Raw genomic sequence first — 14,520 nt, 5'->3', positions numbered from 1 at the left:
CCTCGCCCGGAAAGAGCGCAATGATGGTGCCAACTTGGGCCAGTGAAGCAACATCCTCCACAACTAGAGTGAAGAACAAAACCACAGCAACTTGTCTGTTCCCCTTCCCCCAATTCCCCAGCACTGTTCCCATCCCCCCAATTCCCCAATAAAAATCTTAAAAAATAGTTTTATTAACATTTTTTGATGGAGGAATGGGGAACATTGCCCAAATGTATGATAAGGACACAAATATTTTCAATGGGAAAATCATATTTTTTATAAAGTAAATGCTTGATTTGACATTTCTACTCCCTAAATTCTGAACAAAGCATTCTGAGAAGCTAAGCATTTATAGTTGGCAATAATTAGCATATTTATGGCAAACATCACTCCATTTACAAAGATTCAGGTCTTACCATTTGCAATGTCAAGCAAGCCCATTGGCTTTAGCCATCCTGTCCAAGACAGACTCAGAACCAGTGGAAAACCGAATTTGACCATCCTAAGAAAAATCTAAACTACATGTTTTGGCTTAAAAAAAAAAATTTATTGGGGAACAATGTGTTTTTCCAGAGCCAATCAGCTCCAAGTCAAGTAGTTGTTTCATTCTAGTTGTGGAGGGTGCAGCTCAATGGCCCATGTGGGGATCAAACCAACAACCTTCGTGTTATGAGCACTGTACTCTAACCAACTGAGCTAACCGGCCGCCCCTGATTTGGCTTTCTTAAATCCACATCTTTTTACTACGCTACATATTACACAAGCTGACTGTGAAAGGAACAGTGAGTAACGGCTGTTCATCCCAGTGTCTACAGTGCTGAACTTGAATCTGGTAAAACATTGGCAAAAATGGGACAAGGGAGGGTGACATGACCTTGGAAGAAGGAGGGGATGAGACAAACAACCGATATCTAAGATTGAGAAAGAAAAATGCAACTCTTAACTGCTGGGAGCTGACCTGATACTACCAACTGGCCTTGGCACTAGTAGCTAGGCCATCATGTTCTCCTGTTGAGCACAATGTCTCAGAGCACCAATATTAGATGAGGTCACTCTGTGTCGGTGATGAAGTGAAATGAAAACAAGACCAGTCTGTTATTGAGTCTGAACTCAACAAAAGCAAGGCTATAAAAATGATCAAATGCCCTCTCTCCTAGCAGAGTAACTCCTGGTTCTTTACCAATTACAGCTGTAGCCCCATTTCATTCCTCCTGTATCCTAGATAAAAATGATTAAGATACTCCATCATAGAATTGTTCTTACTTCCCGATAGCACCCAACCCATGGCAAATGCCTGTTTTCTTTAACCCACCTTCAAAACATCTAACACAAGCCGAATTCCCATAAAAAGTTCCTTCTAATGCTTTCTTCATGACGTGCCCTCTGGTCTCCCCCATGGTGTGTGGTCTACATGATTGCAATGAGCCCAGCCCATAAACCCAAATTTGATTGACTTACAGATGTGTTACTGGTGGTCTTTGGCTATGGTGCATTGACAACTGGCAGACCCAGATTTAGAATTTCTACATATTTTCATTCCAAAATTTGTCAGAATCACCTGAGCCTGCTTTTAAAAACGAAGATTCCTGGGTCAATCCTAAGTCACTGGAATCTCTCTGCTGGGGTCCATGTTCTGCATTTTAACACACTCCCCAGGCGATTCCTATATGCACGAAAGAGTGTAAACAATTGCTAGGTATGTTTTTCAGGTATGTTGAAGAAGTGTCTATTCAAAGAAAGCCAGAATTAGAGTGTGTACCTTACCCAAATCTGTACCTATCTCTTTGAAAATCACTTCCTATACCTGCCAAGCTTAAACATTTCATAAATGCATTCGATCCTCAGTATTTGCAGATTCCGAATTGGTGAATTTGCCTATTTGTTAAAATTGATTTGTAACCCCAAAATCAAAATTTGTTACACTTTCCCTGGCCATCTGCAGTCATGCACAGAGCCTCAAAAAATTTGAGTCGCCTGATGTCCTCACTCCCTGCTGAGGTCAAAGAAGGCGCCTCTCTGCCTTGTTTCAGCTCTGATGGCCAGAGGATGGAGACAGTAGGAGGAATGCAGGAAGCTCCTGCTCTGGGGTCAGTTGGAGGGGGTTTAAATCCCAACTCTGGCAAGTGTTAGCGAGGCGGCCTCACTTACTACTTCTGAATCAATCTCTCTCTCTCTCTCTCTCTCTCTCTCTCTCTCTCTCTCTCTCTCTCTCTCTCACACTTGTGATTTTTTAAATTATGGTAACATACACATAAAATTTACCATTTAGTCATTTTTAAGTGTACAATTCAGTGGTTTTAAGTACATTCACAATGTTATGCAACCATGACCACTATGCACTTCTAGAACTTTTTCATCTTTCCAACCAGAATATCTGTATCCATTAAACAATAACACCTCATTCCCTTCTGCACCCAGCCCCCGGTAACCTTGATTTTACTTTCTGTCTCTATAATTTTGCATGTTCTAGGAACCTTATCTAAGCGGAGTTATAAAATAGTTGTGCTTTCCGTGTCTGGCTTATTTCACCTAGCACAATATTTTCAACTTTCATCCATGTTGTGGCATGTATCTGAATTTCATTCCTTGCTACAGATGAATACTATCCCATTGCATTATATACCACATTTTGTTTATTCATTCTCATGGACATCTGGGTTGTTTCCTCCGTTTGTCTGTTGTGAGTAACACTACTGTGAACATTCTCATACCAGAGGGTGCCAAAAAAAGTATACAAATTTTAAGAAAGGAGAACTGCATTACAATGATAATACTCAATATACACCGATAACAAAAGATGAATACAAGTCATGTTTAACTTCTCTAATTACAAAAGGTGCTCAAAGTGGTTCCCATCAGCGTCCAGACACTTCTGATTACGGTGAGCTACTGCTTGAGCAACGCTGACCAAAGTGTCCACTTGCATACATTTTTTTTGGCACTCCCAGTATTTGAGTCTCTGTTTTCATTTATTTCAGGTGTATACCTAGGAGTGGAATTGCTGGATCATATGGTTATTCTGATTAACTTTTTGAGGAACTGCCACTATAGGAAAAATTCTTAAAACTTTTGCCCACTAATAGTGACTAAATAGTGATATCATCCTTGAAGAGCTATTTTATAACATTTCCCCCTTCTGGGATACTTGTTATTACAATAAATGCTCCAGCTACCCCTTATTAGATTGATTATCAGGAATCCTATCCCTCTTTTTTTGGTTTGAATAATAGATTCCAAGTGTATTGGACAAGGACATGTCTAGCCCTACATAATTATTATTCTACTACTAGTACTAGCACTAGTACTAATACTACTAGTAGCAGTAGCAGTAGTAGTAGAAGCATTAGTAGTATAGTACTGTACTGTTTATAAAAAGCAAACATTTTCCACGTGTTATTTGTTTCTCAAAGCATATCTCTCATGTAGATACCCGGCCCTAACAACTATTAGATAATAAAACACTTTAAAATGGTATTTCAGAAATTAAATCCAAGTTTCTCAAAGACGTATGGCTGCATCTACAGTGATTGCAGGTGAGGGCAAACACAGTGGTAGATGTTTTTCCTGTGAGAGGATTAAAATCGGTGGTACTGCACCCTACAGAACTATAATTTCCAAATTAGCCAGTGTTCATTAGCATACCTTCCTGAATTGGCAATGAAGTTTTAAACACAGACTTGATTACATTTTCCTGAAAGAGTCCTAGACTAGACTGACTGATGGTGTGCAGCAACACGGCCCTTTAGACAACAACAACAAAAGGATAACGTGGGTCTTGATTGGTGACTCACATGAGTTGATGTGGCCTCTCAGGGATTGCAGTGAGGATCAGGTGCTTCCGGATGGCTCTGGGGTCTGATAACAGGGGCAGTAGCCTTTCCAAGAAGGGTAGAAAGCCTGGAAAAAAGTATGGATTAGAGCACGCTTCTCTGATAAACATGTCACGGTTCTCCTATACCCCTCCCTCCTTTTATGCTTTGTGTTATCTGTCCCACTTGCCCCTCCAGCCACCAGCCCACTCTCAGCAGATTTGTCATGACCTGTGTACCAGGAGCAGAAAGACACAGAAAATCAGCTGGGTTTGTGCAAATGTGTTTAACATTTACATCTTCTAAAATGTAAAAGCCCTTTGTGAGCAACGTTTAATAGACCAGAAAAATTAAACTACCTACAATTAAATTAGTCCAGGCCTATGGCTGATGGTTGGAAACCTTATAAATTTCTCAGTCTGTGTTTGTCAAGAGATTTAGAGTGTTCTTTGCTCCTTTTACAGGAAAGCAAGTTTTTAATAGGGGTTTTCAAAATTCCTAGGCTAGTCCATGGAAAGAGAAAAAAAAGGAGTAAATAATTGCTTCCCATCTGTGGCTTCAATACTTTTCCCTCATATAATTAAAAAAAAAAAACTTTATTGAGATATAATTCACATATTATGAAATTCAGCCTTTTGAAGTGAACAATTCAATAATATTTAGCATAGTCACAGAGTTCTATAACTATCTCCACTATGTAATTTCAGAGCATTTTCATCACCCTAAAAAGAAACCTGTACCCATCAGTAGTCACTTCTCATCTCCTACTTCCCCTAGTCCCTGGTAACCACTAATCTACTTTCTGTGTCTATGGGTTTACTTATTCTGGACATTTCATATAAATGGAACTACAACATGTGGCTCTTTGTGACTGGCTTCTTTCATTTAGCATAATGTTTTTAAGATTTTTGTTTACATCATAGCATGTATAAGTACTTGATTTCTTTTTATTTCTGAATAATATTCCATTGTACGTATATTACACATTTTGTTTATCCAGCCATCAATTGGTGAACATTTGGATTGTTTCCAGTTTTTGGCTATTATGAATAATATTATGGACTTTTGTGAACACTTTTTTTGTGTGGCCACATGTTTCAATTCTCCTGGGTATCACCTATGGTTTCAAAGTTTTAATGTCATTAAACTATTTAAGCAAATTCATATAGACTCACTCTCTAGGGGTGAATTCACACGTGACAGTAGTTTCATTTGATAACACATAATGATATTTTAAATGAATTGACTTCGAAATTACCATTTGAAGTAGGACTAAAAAATGGTGGGACTGTTAAGATACATTGTTTACAATCAAATTATAAATGCAAAAATAGTGTTGCATATCTTGAATAGAAGCCAGAAGTACATTAAAAGACTGCAACTCCACGACCAAGTGGGATTTATTCCAGAAATGCAAATGTAGCTTATAGCTTTAAAAAACTACTAATATAATTCACCATATTTATAAGTCAAAGCAGAGAAACTATATGATCACCTTGATTGATGCCAAAAAATGCATTTAATAAAATTTAACATCCACTTCCAATGAAAACACTTAGTGAAGTAGAATTAGATGACTATTTCCTGAATTCATTAAAGTCTGGAGTAAAATAGAGGGGCCACTAATATATTAACCAAAGATTCAAATAAGAGCGGGAGCTGAAGCACCAAAAGTATAATTTTGCAGCTGATATATATACAAAATTAATAGTTGGCTTATAGATAAAAAAATACCTAGTTATAAAATATATTGACAGATGACACATCAATTTCAACAGCAACAAAAATGTAAACTACATTAGAAAACCTTAACAAGAAATCAAGAAAATGATAAAATTTTATTGAGGTCTGACTCAAAAAACAATGCTTTAATCACTATGCTGGATATAGTCATACATATTAATTTATATGATAAAGGTAGTATTTTAAATAAGTGGCTTTTAAAAAACGATCATCCTGTGAGGATTTGGGACAATAGGTCCATCATTTGGAAAAAACAAAACAGGTTGAGATTTCACCTCCTCACACGTAAATACCTTTTAGATGGATGACAGATGTGTGACAGATGAAACATTGAAAATTCTAGAAGAAAAGAATGGATAAACATTTTTCCTTTTGGGATACGGTAGGCCTTTTTAAACTATGCAACAAAAATCCAGGAACCAAAAAGGATAAGACTGATAATTTTGACTCTTTAAGCTTTTGTGTGGTAAGCACCCAAACAAAAAGTAAATACAACTTACCAAAAAGAAGGGAGACAATCAGAAGATAAATTGGGAAAATGTTTTGCAACATGATAGATAATAAAGGGCTAAAAAAATTTAAAAAATATACACATGTATGGGGAAAAAACAAATGAAAAGTGGTGAATGAATATGAACAGGAAATTTATAAAGAGAAAAAATTCAAATGACGAATAAACAGGAGATAATTAACCTTACTAGGAATGAAGGACTAGCCAAATAACATATTAATGAAATATTATTTTTGGGTCCATTTGACAAATATTAAAAGGTTAATAACATTCAGAGTTTTAGATGGTTTCAGGAAATGGCTACTTTAATGTCCTATTGGTGAGAATGTAAAATTGTACAATAGTTCTAGAAGAGAGTTTGTCACTATGCATAAAAACGACCCAAAATCTCACATGTAAGAATTAATCCAAAAGAAATAAATGATTTTAAGTGAGAATAGATGTAGTTGAAGGATGCTTTGCTTACAATAGTAGAAATTCAGAAACAGACTGGAATTTAAGTAAATAATGGTGCATGGATTCAGTGGAATACACTGCAGCCTATAAAACAAAAAGTAGCTCTGCATTGATGGAAATGGAAAGATGCCTGGGACAAATCATTGACTGAAAAGAAGCATGTTTTTGAATAGCATGTGCAGTGTGATTTCGTTTATGTAAAATTGCACTTGTCTACAACTGTGTAGATGTGCAGAGAGAAATGGCTGGAGAACGTTCACCACACTGTCAGATGTTTTCTCTGGTGATGGGATTGTAGTTACATTTTTATTTTCTTCTTTGTGCTTTACTGTCACATGAGAGTTTTGTATATAATGAGCATATGTCATTTTAAAGACAGTAAGCTCATTTTTATATATTGATCCTAAATGAGTTCCTTGAAGCATGGCAGTGCCTGTGCTAGCAATCTGGGACAGATATGGGAACAGCGATCGTGTCATGGACATTTCTCTCCTAAAACACTCTCAGTCCTAAAGAAAAATGTGAAAAAGTCCAGAGCCTGGAAGAGATATTAGGAGGTACATAGTACACCAGAAACAAGGTGGTTCATGTAGAGTCAGATAACTCCATACCTAATAATGTGGCCTCAAAAAGTTCACCTAGCATCCAGGTATCCTTGAAAACATTTTATTAATACCACCAAAATATTACATTTATACTCAAGAGTTACATTCATTGTTCAGAAACTTAAATCTCTTGAATGCGCACATATTCCCATGATGAAATATATAAAAATGATATATCACCAGGCCAGGAAAAGCATCATTGTAAAGCATCATTGACTTCCAAACTTAAACATTTGTAGTCAAAGGCCAAAAAATAGCATCAGAGCAAGGCCAAGAATTGCACACCATTGCCAGAAACATATTTCTGGCAAAGGAACAAGGACTGGTCATTGACCTATCAAATATATTTCAAGAGGGTATAATGTTCTAGAGAGAACGAAATAGATTTAGAAATAGATTTAGTCTTCCGTTCCCTGACCTGAAGCATTTCTGAACACCAGCAACTATTTGTCAAGATCTCCTTACTATTGGAAGCAATAAATGTATGCTTTGTATTTCTTATAAATTTTCACATATACTTATTTAGGATTTTTTTTTTCATGTAATGATGCCAGCAGACATCTTCTAAAGAAAATTCTGCCTTAAACAAACTTCCTTGACACTATAGATATTGAGTCAAATTTTATATTTTACTACAACTTGATTGAGAAATTTTAGACCCTGCTGTCTTGAAGTCTATTTCCAGTTGCAGCACTGTTACACTGTTTACTTTGGAAAAACTTCTTTATTTCTAGAAGATTTGGTCAGCCCAGTTGAGAGAGAAAGAGAGAGAGAGAGAATTGGCTTACTCCACAGGGGGGCAGTAAGGGTTAATGAGATAATATTGAACCATTTTTAAGAAAAACAAATGCTATGCATATACTTATTGCATATTGATAGCTAAAGAGAAAAATACAGTCCCACAAATGAAAATCATGTGTAAATTAATACTTTCAATGTTTCACATTCACAAATTCTACCTCAAAGCCTTGCCAAGGAAGGTTAAAAAAAAAAAAAAGAAAAAAGAAAGGAAAAAACAAAACCCCAAACCCTTTAGAAATACCAAAGTTTCTGAGGTCAGAGAAATGCTAACAGGAGACAAGTTTACCACATTGTTCCAGTGTTGTTCAGCCTTATCCATTTGTCAATCACTAACTGCTAGATGTAATTTTTTTTTTAACAATGTGTATAAGCCAATTTAGTATAAAAATTGAACTGCAGAACCACATATTTTGGAAAAGTGATTGAAAATAGAAAACTCATTTCGACTAGTCCAACAGCTTTCTAAATTCCCTTTAGCACGATTCAAAAAACCACAAGGATCATTGTGGGCTGCTAGTTTTTATTACTTGCAAAACGTGAAGTCATTATTACAAAGTTCTAGTACCAACTGTAGAACCTCACAGGAACCTGAACATTTTCCCCAGGCACCAATTAATTCACTATTTATAGCCCCAACTTTTAGTTTAAGGCAATTTGGAATATCTACAACAATAAGGAATTACTCTTTAGAATTTCTTTTTCAATTTTGGCAGATTTACTAACCAAACTCCAAGGAGCAGCCCAGTTGGACCAGTGATGCTCACAGTGGGCCACATGGGAGAGCAAAGAGTAACCCGTCCCTTCCATTCCACAGGCAAGGGTGGCTGAGAAGCTCTAGGTGTGAGTGAAAAACAAGTCAACAGTATAATTTTATACCTTAGGGGGGACACTCCGATTTTTGTAATAAAATTAGAGACGGTAAGACTGAAAAATGAGGTGTACAGGTTAAAAAAGATTGAGTAGCACTAATAAATACTAAAAATTACTGTAAAGGAAGGAGGGTTCAAACGAGCTGGTCATTTAGCTGGGAGCTTAAGAGAATTTTCTTGGTACGAGAGGTGACAGAGGGACGGGGAGGATCCTGCAGCACCCAGTGTTCCGGTTTCCACCCCCACCCCATGCTTGTCTAGTTCATGAGCAAGCTGTGAATTTGGAAGGCTTAATCTGTGACTTGATTAGCTTGATTAAAGGCTGAGCTAAGTTACAAATCTTTGGCACAGCATTTCAGAACTGAAACAGATAAACATAACCCTTGCCAAGTGGCAATTCCAAAAGTTTAAGGTTTTTGATTGGACCTAAAGGTGACTGGGGAAGCAGAGAGGTGAAGATTTGGTAATAAGAAAAAAAAACAAAAACAAAAACAAAACAAAATGAAAAATCAAGGGTTCGAGAGCTCTTGGGAGTAAGGGAGAGAAAATTAAGAAAAATTGACTTGATTTTTAAGTTTGTAAAGAAACACAGAATCACTAACAGCAAATCATCATAAAATTGAAGGTATAGGGCCGGCCGAGTGGCATGATGGTTAAGAGCTGGCTTGGGATGCCAGAGGGCCCCGGTTCGGATCCCACATGTGAGGGCCGGTGACACTGCCCTCCACAGCTAAGATGCTGAACAACAGCTCAACCTGGAGCTGGCCTGCGTGAGTCCCCGGCAACGGCGTAGGCTGCAGCCCCTGTGGCAGTGGGTTGCCATGGGCTACCGTGTGTAGCCAGCAGCCAGCGTGAGCGGCCAGCAGCCGCTGTGAGCGGCCGTCCAGAAGCCGGCGACTGATGTGCCTCACCCGGGAAAAGTGCAATGATGGTGCCAACATGGGCCAGTGAAGCAACGTCCTCCACAACAAGACTGAAGAACAAAATGACAGCAACTTGTCTGTTCCCCTTCCCCCAATTCCCCAGCACTGTTCCCATCCCCCCAATTCCTTAATAAAAAAATCTTAAAAAAAAAAATTGAAGGTATAGCAATAAATAAAAAATGATGTTCACTACAATGCATGGGGATTTAACATTTTCAGGTAAGAAGCCTATTGCTGCCAGAAACTGGAAATACAAATAGTGATCAAAAGCATATAATTTGGAGGCAAGTAGCAAGGTGGGTACACACACATTTTCATACTCTAAGCAATAATCACAGTGAATTGTTAGAAAAGTACACTTTCTGAAGAACAAACAGGGACATTCCATCTGTATCCCATGGAGGAAGAATTACTTTAACATATAAGCAGAGCCACCTCTGGAAGGATAATGCTCATATCCTTTTTGGTTTCTCATGGCCTTTCTTTTCAGTGCAGTACAATTGGGTCCCAGTGTGGTACAGTTGGGTCACTGTGCAATGAGGTTTGTCTGGCCTGACTTAGCTGGGTTACAACATCCAAAGTAATTTGTCATTTGTTATCCCTCCTAAGTCATCAGTAGGTGGGTAAAATGGCTTAACACAGTGAAAACTCTAATTCAGAATAATTAACTGAAAGACACACGTGACTTAAAGTCTGATTTATAAAGTTCTTGTTGAAATCTACAAGTTTGTATTTTAAAGCTCCCCTGGAATATGGGCTAATTCCCACCAATTTCCAAGGACAACTTCGTCTAGACCAGGGGTCGTCAAACTGCGGCTCGCGAGCCACATGCGGCTCTTTGGGCACATGCATGTGGCTTTGAAGTAAAATTGAAAATGAAAATAAAACTATCATAGCTTCATTCATAAAAATTTTAAAGGATATTATTCACATAATGGTGACTTCATTTGTTTTATGGCTCTCGAATAATTTTTAAATTGTTGTGAGGGTCAGGATTGGCTCTTCCGTCTCAAAAGTTTGCCCATCCCTGGTCTAGACCTGTTTTAACAAATAAATAAATATTTTTAATTTGTTTATCATTCACATACAAAGAAATGCTGCCACAGAATTTCAAGAGTGTTCAAACAGACTTCCTGAGAAAGGCTAATAGTCCCTTTTTTTCATTAATAATTTATTTAATTTTATTAATTTTCATTAATAATTTTTTCATTAATACTTTATTTATCAAACACTTTCTTTAGAAAAAGTATAAAGGCCGTGATCTTGCAACCCTAGATTTCCCCATCTTCTTAAATACTAGGTTTATTTAATGAAATATTACTGGAATCCTCATCATTACTTTTATCACACAAGAATGGTAATTGTGCCATGTGTATAAACCTTGTGGATGGCAGTACAGATGGCAGTTCCTTCTGGTTTGATTTTAGCTATTTCTAGAACATTCATTTTGACATTAAACAAGATACTGGAAAATTTTGTGGTTTTTGTGTTGATTTAGCTGATGAATATTTATCTGTATCTTTTTCCACATAAGCGATGTGTTGGGAGATGGTGGAGACAAAGGTTAAGATCCAAAACATTCTTCAAAAGGGATAATGAGAACAAACTGAAGCCTACTAAGGTTGGAGGGTGAAGCAGAAATCTCTGAGCATGACAATTAATATAAGCCACTAAAGTGTGGTGGTCTAGATGCAGCATACTCACGGCCATGGCTGACAACTACACAACTTACATAAGCTGTGATCATTTCCTTATTAACTCAAAGAGTATAAATGGGAGGAAATGGAGAAAGACAAAAAGTGGCATAAAAGAGGTGAGTGGGAAAGATCTTGGTCAAGATCCATGCAAATATTAGATTCAATTGGTCAATTGGAGTCTGTGTCGCGCGAGTACAAGAGGTGAGGTTGGGGGAGGGGGTGAGGTGGGGGAGTTGAACCTTCCAGATTTTCAAATCCTCATTTTATAGAGGAAGATATTGGAGCTCAGGGACACGGAGTTACAAGCTGACCCCATGGCAGAAGCAGGTCGTTGTTTTTCCCTATTCATCGTCTCTGCCATGGAAACCCTACCCATTCTTCAAGGCTCAATTCAAAAGCCACCCCCTTGGTTACCCCTTCCTTGTTTTTCCTAACGAAAAATGGTCTCTTTCACCTCTGAATTTCTACGGATTTCTGAACTCTGTCTGAATTTAAAAGAACAAGTTTTGTGTTACTTTGTTTGGTTTGTCCTGGCTTATGTAGGAGAGGAAAACTTTTCCCTTCTTCCTTTCTAGGTTCTTTGGCTGGTCTAATAATTAAATTGACATAAGACAGGTTAACAGGAGAAAAACACATTTATTTTTGTACATACAAGAGCCCATAGAAATATGACACTTAAAGAAGTGACCAAAGTAGACAGCGTTTATACCTTTTAGACAAAGAAATAAGAAATTTGTGAAGAATTGACAGGACATAGAAGTTTGGGCTTGGGGTAGTAAATTATTGAGGAAGTAACAAGGTTTGTTTATACAGCCTTTTCGGCCCTAAATTCCCTATCTCTGGTGATAAGGATGCTTTCTACCATCCTGGTACAGGGAGGGTACGTTTCACATGGGAGATTTATTTCCTGCTTTCAGAGGGACAAAGGAGGGTCAGAGTATCCTTTCTGTACCAGCTGTTTCTCAAAGTAACTTTAATTCGAACTAATCAGTATGCCAAAGTGGCAGATATTCTGCTCGCCTTCACTTACTATCCTTTTCCTGTCCTGGGCTGTTTCTCAGCAGAGGCCTGCTTGAGCTTGAAGAGAGAGAGGCTCGTCCTGAAAAGCATGGCTGACGTGTGTGAAGGCTAGGAAGGCTGTTCTACAGTGTTCTCTTGCTGGAGAAAAAAGAACAGGAAAACAATGAAATGTGCCTTGGTGTCATCCCTTATTTCTTCTTTTCAATAAATGACCTTCATAAATTCTACTTGTTTTATTTCTCCCTGTTCTTATGAATCCAGGCACTAGATTATTTAAGGTTTCCCCTCAGAGCATTTGATTAGCTCCATGTGATGATTCAAAAAGAAGAAAAAGAAAGAAAGAATCCTGGGGACCTGTGGTAGACTAGAATCCAGGTGACTTCAGCTTTTCTTTGCTCCTCCTTTGAGTGACAGTCAGATAGTAATGGTTGCAACTGAAACCTGTTAGTGTGATGTTGCTAGGTGTCACAGAGCCAAGGTAGTCAGGTGTATAGTAATTACTTGGTAAATTAAAAGCAAGAAAGAATGGGTTTATAATTTTTGCTATTATTATTATTCTGAAAGAGAACTCATGAAATTATGTTAAAAGACAAAAGATGATTTATACCGAAGGGGGAATTAACAGCTCAGAGGAAGAGACGTTTTCCCCTGTCAGTGAGCTTTTGTGAATTTAGAAACCGTGAGGAGTGAGTCACTGAAAACATCCTAACAGATAATATATTGTTAATCTGTCTTTTTTTCACTTGGGAAATCAGATGTGAGAGACTTGAAGTAAAAATCAAAGTCCAGGCGGCCGGCTGAGTGGCACGTTGGTTAGGAGTTGGCTTGGGACGCCAGCTCTGAGCAGCAGGGCCGCTGGTTCGGATCCTACATGAGGGCCAGTGACGCTGCACCCTCTACACCTGATGGTGAACAACAGCTCCATCTGGAGCTGGGCTGCCGTGAGTCTCCGGCGATGGCGTAGGCTGCAGTAGGGCTGCAGTGGGCTGCCATGAACCACCTAGAGCGGCCCTCCAATGGCTGGCGACCAACTGCCTCACCTGGGAAGAGCGCAATGATAATACCAACATGGGCCAGTGAAGTAAGGTCCTCCACAACTAGACTGAAGAACAGAAGGACAGCAACTTGTCTGTTCCCCTTCCCCAATTCCCCAATAAAAATTTTAAAATAAACAAATAACCAAAAAATAAAGTCCATCACGGGTGGCCAGGTGGCTCAGTTAGTTAGAGTGCTAGCTATGAGCAACAGGGTTGCTGGTTTGATTCCCACATGGGCTAGTGCGCTGTGTCCCCTGCAACTAGATTGAAAATGGCCACGGGCCTTGGAGCTGAGCTGCGCCCTCCACAACTAAGATTTGATGGACAACAACTTGACTTGGAGCTGATGGATCCTGGAAGAAACACATTGTTCCCTGAAAAAACACATTGTTTCCCAATAAAGTTAAAAAAAAATAAATAAAGTCCACCACCCATCAATATCTGGAGAATCTGGAGAAACTTGGGGTAGAAACACTGAGAGACCAAATCAAAATAAAACAAATAAGCAAACCCAATTGCAAGAAAGAGAGAGAGTGTCAAAGTTGCTGCAAAGTCCTGGACAGCAAAGGTGAAGGTCAGGCTATCAACTCCTTGTAGGCAGAATTTATTTGTGAATTCCCAGTAGTGCTTGGCAGCACACAGTAGGTTCTCAGCTTGTGTTCACTGCATTAAAAACTTTGAGATCTACTTGGTCTGGAAGAGGCAACATGTGCCTCTGTTCTCTCTCATATTAAGCATTTCTGAGACTCTGCCAATCTTTTCTGTTCTTTGCACTTCACTAAATTGGTGACAGGAAACCAGATGCCCTCAATCCTTTGTATTATCTGTTCTAGCCTGGCTCTCACAGTAATTTCTTTCCCTTTTATTCTGGTGAGTGAGAAAGTGATGACTTTTCTGGTAAATGATGTATGTCTCTACTGCCTCTAAAGATGACAAATCAAAAGGCCACCAGGGCTTCAGTTTTTCATGCCTAGAGACTATCACAGGCATATTCAGAGATATGAGTATTGTGGGCTCAGTTCCCGACCACCGCAATAAAGTGAGCTGTATGTTTTTGCTGGTGGAGG

The 14,520-nt window shown here is 38.5% G+C and overlaps 1 long non-coding RNA gene across 1 annotated transcript in view; it reads right to left on the bottom strand.

Moving 5' to 3' along the window:
- LOC109386958 (uncharacterized) overlaps positions 1 to 14,520 on the bottom strand; it is a 34,304-nt gene that overhangs the window by 4,300 nt on the left and 15,484 nt on the right. Inside the window, exon 3 of the long non-coding RNA XR_002124875.1 lies at positions 3,774 to 3,879. This is a non-coding gene — a long non-coding RNA (uncharacterized LOC109386958). The remainder of the gene's footprint in view (positions 1 to 3,773; positions 3,880 to 14,520) is intronic.

This window comes from Hipposideros armiger, unplaced genomic scaffold (genome assembly GCF_001890085.2).
Source record: "Hipposideros armiger isolate ML-2016 unplaced genomic scaffold, ASM189008v1 scaffold_142, whole genome shotgun sequence".
NCBI lineage: Eukaryota > Metazoa > Chordata > Mammalia > Chiroptera > Hipposideridae > Hipposideros > Hipposideros armiger.
This window is presented reverse-complemented; position numbering and strand designations above follow the sequence as displayed.